Source organism: Mirounga leonina, unplaced genomic scaffold (genome assembly GCF_011800145.1).
Source record: "Mirounga leonina isolate KUSES-001 unplaced genomic scaffold, KU_Mleo_1.0 Mir_176, whole genome shotgun sequence".
Taxonomy (NCBI): domain Eukaryota; kingdom Metazoa; phylum Chordata; class Mammalia; order Carnivora; family Phocidae; genus Mirounga; species Mirounga leonina.
The window spans coordinates 21,203,738-21,212,038 of NW_023270454.1; the positions used below are offsets into that span (position 1 = coordinate 21,203,738).

The 8,301-nt window shown below is 37.9% G+C and overlaps 1 pseudogene; it reads right to left on the bottom strand.

Moving 5' to 3' along the window:
- The window catches only part of LOC118022517, a 4,858-nt pseudogene extending 1,685 nt beyond the window's left edge, over window positions 1-3,173 (bottom strand).
- Window positions 3,174-8,301: the final 5,128 nt, after the last annotated feature.

Here is an 8,301-nt window from a genome sequence, read left to right on the forward strand (position 1 = left end):
AGGGAAATCCCCAGGAGGCCATAGGTGCAGGCTTAGGAGAGAGAAAGTGGGGACCATGGACATTTGAGCCACCTCTTTGTGTAACTTAGTTGCGTCTTCAGGGCCTGGTCAACCCTAATCATGTATGTATCACTTCTATTAGACGATGGAGTGCTGCTGTCACACCACTTTATGGCCCGGTGGATCATTACACGCAGGTCATGATGCACAGGTCACATGGTAACTTGGTGACCCACAGTAAAGCCTTCAATCTCTACTAAGTGCTAAGAGCAGTCCAAAAGCTGTTTCTCAAAAGAATAGTAATTATCTATGAAGGATGACAGAGCTTTGCTCCAAAATCCTAAAGGCTTATGCTGCAAATTACCTATAGGGGCTCCAAACAGCATCCCTATCTGCCGTTGACACTTGAAACACCATTGGATCTACTGGATCCAATGGCTAAGGTAGCAAAGCAGCTTGTACACTAGCCTGGATTTGTTGCAGAGCCTTCTCTTATTCTGCACTTCACTCAAAACTAGCACCTTTTTGGATCACAAGATAAATGAGCCACAATAACGGACCCAAATGAGTACTATGTTGCTTCCAAAACCCAAAGAGGCCAATAGGCATTATATGTTTTCTTGTTGTAGAAGGGGCCAGAAGCAACAACTTACTCTTGAACTTAAAAGGGATATCTCAATATGCCTCACACCACTGGATCCCTAGAAATTTCACTGAGATAAGGGATCCCTGCACTTTTGTGGGATTTATTTCCCACACTCTGACACACAAATATCTTACCAATAAGTCTAGAGTAGTTGCTACTTCTTACTCACTAGGTCCAAGCAGCATGATGTCATTAGTGTAATAAAACAATATAATATCTTGTGGAAGAGAAAGTCAATCAAGATCCTTGTGAACTAAATGCCTTACATAAACTAACATTATGTAGGCCTAGAGAGTTCATATATCCCTAATATAGGAAAGTGAAGGTGTAGTGTTGCCCTTGACAGCTGAAAGCAAACTACTTCTGGTGGGCCTCATGGACAGATATGGAGAAAGAACTTACCAGATCAACAGTTGTAATTCCAGTACCAGGAGATGTGTTCATTTGTTCAAGCAATGAAACTACATCTGGTACAGCAGCTGCAATTGGAGTCACCACCTGGTTAAGCTTATGAAAATCCACCATCATTCTCCAAGATTCATTTGTCAACTCACAGACCAAATAGGCAAGTTGAATGGGGATGTGGTAGAAATCACCATTCCTGCATCTTTCAAGTCCCTGATTATAGCACTAATCTCTGCAATCCCTCCAGGGATGCAGTATTGCTTTTGATTTACTATTTTCCTTGATAGAGACAGTTCTAATGGATTCCACTTGCTCTTTCCCACCAGAATAGCCTTTACTCCACAGGTCAGAAAACCAATGTGGGGATTATGTCACCTAAGTCTGTCTATTCCAATGATGCATTGTGGAGCAGGAGAAATAACCACAGGATGAGTTTGGGGACCCACTGGACCCACTGTGAGATGGACAGGAGCTAAAATTCCATTCATCACCTGACCTCCAAAAGCCCCTACTAGTAGACCACAGTGATATTTTGGGTCTCTTGGAATCAAATCAGAATTAGTATCTAGTAGTTCCTGAAATGTCTGATTATTTCCTTTTCCGCACTATACAGTTACCCTGAAAAAAAAACAAAACAAAAAAAAAAACACCATAGGTCCCTTTGGGGGAAGGCTGGAGAAAGATTAACAGCATGAATTTTTGGCAGAGTTCCAGAATCCTTCCTCAAGGGGACTTGGTCTTCTCTTCATTCAAGGGGTTTGAGGTCTGGCTCAAGTCTGGGAATTTATTGAAGGGGCCACACCCTGTTTTTATGAGTCAGTTTAGACCTTTGTTCACTTAAACTAGAACTTTTCTGCTTATATATATCAGGTAAGAATTTAGTAGGCTTCCTATCTATTTCACTTCTAGGAACACCGTGATCAACTAGCCAACACCATAGATAGATCTGTGTGAATCAGACTATTCTGATAGCTTTCATTCTGCTATCCATTACACTAACCATAACCTCCTTGCCTTTGGTGGTTAAGAGCTGCAACTTGACCCCTACCACACAGGGATCCAATTACTGCCATGCATTTAGGTTTCCCAATCCAGTAACCTCAGTTCCCACCATGAGGTCTGTCTTACAGAGAAAAGTGGTCACAGAGCTCTTCAAGGATGCTGGGGCTCCCCTCACAAATTTGTGTCTTAGAGTAGTGGTGAAAGGTATGACTTCTGGACCCTCCCAGAGTGGGTGAATGGGTCTTAAATGACAAATCCATTCTAATATTCTAATCTCCCTAAGCCTTTGAACTCTCTACATTAAGCAAAGGCAGGCAGGGCCTTTCTTACTCACTCACTGTGGTCTACCATTTCGTCCGTGTTTCAGCAGCAAACTGTCTGACGCCTTTGAACTCCCTGAACTACAATATTAAATGCATAATGTCTGCTTATTAAAGCCCTGTCAAAAAATTCAGCCTGGTCCAGCTTAACAGTTCTTCTACCATTATCCCAAACCCTTAGTATCCATTCCCACAAATGTTCCCCAGATTTCTGTCTGTAGAAATAGAAAGTTCAAGCAGTTCATTTAAAGTGTAGCACACCTCTATGTGAATCACTGTGTACCTCACCTTTAAGGGCCTTGCTGGGACTTGAGTCTAGTTATGGGTCTAGAAGCAAAGATGGCTGGTGGAGGTGGGTCCTGAGGAGAATCAGCATTGTTTTGCAGGGCAACTACCTTAGGGAAAAGCTACTACAGTTTCTTCAGGTGAGGCAGAGTTAATCTCCTCAGTCAGGGTGGACAAGCCTCTTCAACTAGCAAAGAAGACTCATCAGATTTTAGGGGTTCAATATTCCCAGTTTCATCAGAGTCTTCCCACATGTTCCCATTCCAACTCTTAGGATCTCATTCTTTTTCCATCAGCACTCTTACTTTACAAGTAAACATACTGCAAAGCTGGGAGTTCAACTTGGATTACAGTTCAGCCAGTTTCAGGATGAGATTCTGGGTTAGATTCATCAACCTCACCCTGCAGCTATAGGAGATAAGGGTCTCCTTTCAGGAATACATGGGAACTTTCAGGTCACTGGTGCACCTGAGCTGGGCATTTGTATCTCTGAGCTCATCTTCTTCTTTCACCATTTTGTCCAGAGACATTAGGAGCAATCAGCCCACCTGATTATATTCATTTGTTTGATAAAAACATCTAATGATATTATACACATTGTCACCCAGATACTTGCTTCTTATAAGTGATTGATTACTGTATCAAATGGTAATATTTTACATATCTCTATTGCCAGATCATGCCATAGATTATTAGTGATCTCCTTACTACTAGAAATAGAGTCATTGGCATCTTTAAATCTAATCATATTAGAAAGCCAATCCCAGAAACCCCAGAAAACTCATCCTTAAAGTTCTGTTTCTCTAGAATCATTCTTGGTACCAAAAACTGTATTAGTCAGGGTTCTTCACAGAAACAGAACTAATTATACATACCATATATGTATTAGATATATCTATCTTAGAAAAGGAGAGAAAGAGATTTATTATAAGGAATTGGCTCACATAATTATGGAAACTGGCATAAGTCCCAAGACCTGTAGGGTGAGTCGGCAAGCAGGAGACCAGAGGAAAGCCAGTGATATAGTTCTAGTCTGAAGGCTGGCAGGCTTCATATGCAGGAAGAGTTGATGTTTCAATCTGAGTCTACAGGCTGGAAAAAGCTGATATCCCAGTTCAGAGGCAGGCAGGCAGAACGAATTCTCTCACTTAGAGAAAGGTCAGCTTTTTTGTTCTATTTGGGTCTTCCACTGATAAGATGTGGTCCACCCATATCAGGAAAGGCAATTCACTTTACTTTGTCAACTTAAATGTTAACATTCAAAAACACTCTCATAGATGTACCCACAATAATGTATGACCATATATCTGGGCACCTCATGGTCTAATCAAGTTGACACATAAAATTAACCAACACAAAGAGGTTTTAATGATAAAAAAATTATCAAACATTTCTCCCTCATATACATGCTACATATATACAAGCATACCTCATTTTATTGTGCTTCACTTTATTGCACATCACAGATACTGCTTTTTTTTTTTTTTCTTTTACAGATTGAAGGTTTGTAGCAATCCTGCATCAAGCAGGTCTATCAATGCCATTTTTCCAACAATATATGCTCATTTCATGTATCTGTGTCACATTTTGGTAATTTTCACAATATTTCAAATTTTTTCACTATTATTATTATATTATATTTGTTAAAGTGATCTACAATCTTTGATGTTATTATTGTCATTGTTTTGGGATTCCACAAACTGACCATATAAGATAACAAACTTAATAAATGTGAATATGTTCTGACTGATCCACTGACCAGCCTTCCCCCCATCTCTCTCATTCTCCTTGAGCCTCCCTATTCCATAAGACACAACAATGTTGATATTAGGTCAATTAATAACCGTACAATGGCTTCTATGTATTCAAGTAAAAGGAAGAGTCATATGTCTCTCACTTTAAATCAAAAGCTAAAAGTGATTCAGCTTAGGGAGGAAGGCATGTCAAAAACCAAGAAAGGCTGAAACCTAGGCCTCTTACATCAGTTGGCCAAGTCGTGAATGAGAAGGAAAAATTCTTGAAGGAAATTAAAACTTCAACTCCAGTGAACACACAAATGATAAGAAAGTGAAACAGCTTTATTGCTGATATGGAGAAAGTTTCAGTGGTCTTGTTGGAAGATCAAAGCAAAGCAATAACAACATTCCTTTAAGCCACAGCCTGATCCAGAGCAAGGCCCTAACTCTCTTCAATTCTGTGAAAGTTGAGACAGGTGAGGAAGCTGCAAGAAGAGAAGTTGGAAGCAGAGGTTGGTTCATGAGATTTAAGGAAAGAAGTTAACATCAAAGTTCAGGGTGAAGTAGCAAGTGCTGATGTGGAAGCTACAGCAAGTTCTCCAGAAGCTCTAGCTCAGATAATTAATGAAGGTGACTACACTAAACATTTTCAATGCACACAAACAGCCTTCTATTGGAAGAAGATGCCATCTTGCACTAGAAGGGAGAAGTCAATGTCTAGCTTTGAAGCTTTAAAGGACAGGTTGACTCTCTTCTTAGAAGATAATGCAGCTGGTGACTTTAAATTGAAGACAATGCTCATTTGCCAGTCTGAAAATCCTGAGGCCTTTAAGAATTATGATGAATCTCTTCCACCTGTGCTCTATAAATGGAACAGCAAAGCCTGGATGATAGCATACCTGTTTACAACATATTTACTGGGTATTTTAAGGCCACTGTTGAGAACTACTTTTCAGGAAAAAAAAGATTCTTTTCCCAAAATATAACTGCTCATTGACAATGCACCTGGTCACTCAAGAGCTCTGATGGAGATGGACAATGAGATTAATGTTGTTTTCATGCCTGCTCACACAACATCCATTCCACAGTCCATGGATCAAGGAGTCATTTCAAATTTCAAGCCTTATTATTTAAGAAATATGCTTTGTAAGGCTATAGCTGCCATACATAATAATTCCTCTGATGGATCTGGGCAAAGTCCACTGACAACCTTCTGGAAAGAATGCACCATTCCAGATGTCATTTAGAATATTTGTGATTCATGAAAGAGGTCAAAATATCAACATTAACAGGAGTTTGAAAGAAGTTGATTCCAATCCTTATGGATGACTTCGAGGGGTTTAAGAATTCAGTGAAGGAAGTAACTGTAGATGTGGTGGACATAGTAAGAGAAGTAGAATTAGAAGTGGAGCCTGAACATGTGACTGAATTGCTACTATCTCATGATCAAACTTGAACTGACAGAGAGTTGCCTCTTATGGATGAGCAACAAAAAGTAGTTTCTTGAGATGAAATCTACTCCTGGTGAAGATGTTTGGAAGATTGTTGAAATGACATCAAAGAATTCAGATATTATATAAGCCTAGTTGATAAAGCAGCAGCAGGGTTTGAGAAGATTGACTCCAATTTGGAAGGAAGATCTACTGTGGGCAAAATGCTATCAAACAGCATCACAGGCTACAGAGAAAGGAAGAGCCAATCAATGCAAAAACTTCATAACTGTCTTATTTGAAGAAGTTGCCACAGCCAACCTAACCTTCAGCAACCACCACCCTGATGAGTCAACAGCCATCAATACCAAGGCAACACCCTCTACCAGCAAAGAGATTACAACTCACTGATAGCTCAAATGATGTTAGCAATTTTTTTAGCAGTGAAGTATTTGTTAGTTAAGGTATGTACATTTTTGTTAGACGCAATGTTATTGCACAATTAATAGATTATAGTATGGTATAAAAATAACTTTTATATACATTGGAAAGCAAAATATTTATTTGAATTGCTTTATTGTGATATCTACTTTATTGTGGTGATCTGGAACCAAACCTGCAATATCTCCAAAGTATGCCTGTACTCAAAACTGATTCATAATCTGCATATTACTTATGGTATCCAATTTAAAGCAAATGCCTGCTCTTATAGATATGTAGTATTAATATCTCTTTCAGAGTATGCCACTGACATTATGTGATAAAATAGTATTGTGAAAGGTTTATTATGATTTCTCTCCAAGTATGATACTAAGTCTGAGAATGATTTCACAAACTTTTCAGCTAAAAAATATCTTATACATGTTTTAAATATATGAACTAAAAATTTAATTCTATTTTTGGCCTATTCTTCATTTTAGTGACAGTGCATTTATTTTTTTTCTTTTTTTATAGAAATAATTCACTTGTCAGAGATTTTGCTGCATAATTTTGAAGATTATGTAAAACTCTGGGTTCCTTCTACTATTTGAAGAAGTTCTATAACAGACAACATACTAGAGGCCAGGGTCAAAAGGCCCATTGATCTAATGAAGTCTGATTTTCAAATATTCATGAACATGTCTCCTACTTAGTTTTGCTCTTTGGCTATTCTTATAAATCATCATAATTGCAATTTCACTTGTCCCAGTAGCAAAAGAGTCACATTCCATAATGAAACTGTAGTTTTCTTCATACTTAATGATTATAAGATATTTTTATTTGCAGCAATTGTACTATTATTTTGTCATTAATTTAGTACTACAGCAAAGTATATTTTAATTGTTGATTCATTTTGTGAATTCAGGATATACTCAGCACTATGGTCTTAACAACAACAAAAAAAGGATTACTAATAAGCAAAGAATAATACACAAATGCTGTGAATATAAGTTACTTAAATAAACTAATTCAGAGCTTGTGGCACATATACAATCCTTGAAAACATAATGATTATTCAGAACATAAAGACATTTCTGTTATGAAAATCATTACTATTGTTTATGAAATGTATATGAGCAAATATTTCATGTTCTTGTCCTAAATTGCCTAGGGGCACCTGGGTGGCTCAGTCGTTACGCGTCTGCCTTCGGCTCAGGTCATGGTCCCAGGGTCCTGGGATCGAGCCCCGCATCGGGCTCCCTGCTCGGCGGGAAGCCTGCTTCTCCCTCTCCCACTCCCCCTGCTTGTGTTCCTTCTCTCGCTGTGTCTCTCTCTGTCAAATAAATAAATAAATAAAATCTTTTTTAAAAATAAATAAATAAATAAATTGCCTAAAGTCCTACAAATCATCCATAGACCATCAGGAACCATCAGTGTTCCATGGACTGTGCTTTGAGAAACACTGCCCTAGAGGTTCATTGCAGGTATCTTAGAGAATGCACCAAAGGCAAGAGGAAGGAGAGAGACTGGCAGAACAAGAAGATATCTCATTTCAATAAGAGGATTCAGCTTTCATCTAATTTCAATATTGGGTTGATGAAAAATTTTTTTACCTCAAGAAATGTTTCTACTGATTTTTAAAAAGTTTAAAAAGTATAATCACTAAGTTTGTTGAGAAGAGGAAATACGAAACAATTGAAGATACATTACTTGAACAATATCATATTATTAGCTAGTTATACAGCTACAATAAGGATTTAAGTTCTCCTAATTCAAGACAGTGGTCTCTTCATTGTGTCATGTTCTCTTCTTCAGACAAGGAAAAGGAAAAAGTGGTAGGATCCTTTGAGAGCAAAAAGCTCTTAAAACTGTTAAAAGAAGATCTAAGGATATGACTAAAGTAAATAACATATAGCATATCAAATAGTACATCTGACATGAGCAAAATAAAAAAAACATAAAATAGTTTTTATGTTATTTCTTGCTCTGAGAAAAGAAAGAAAATTAAGGCAATTACTCCTGTTATACTGTTTCAGAAACTACAATCTATTTAAGAG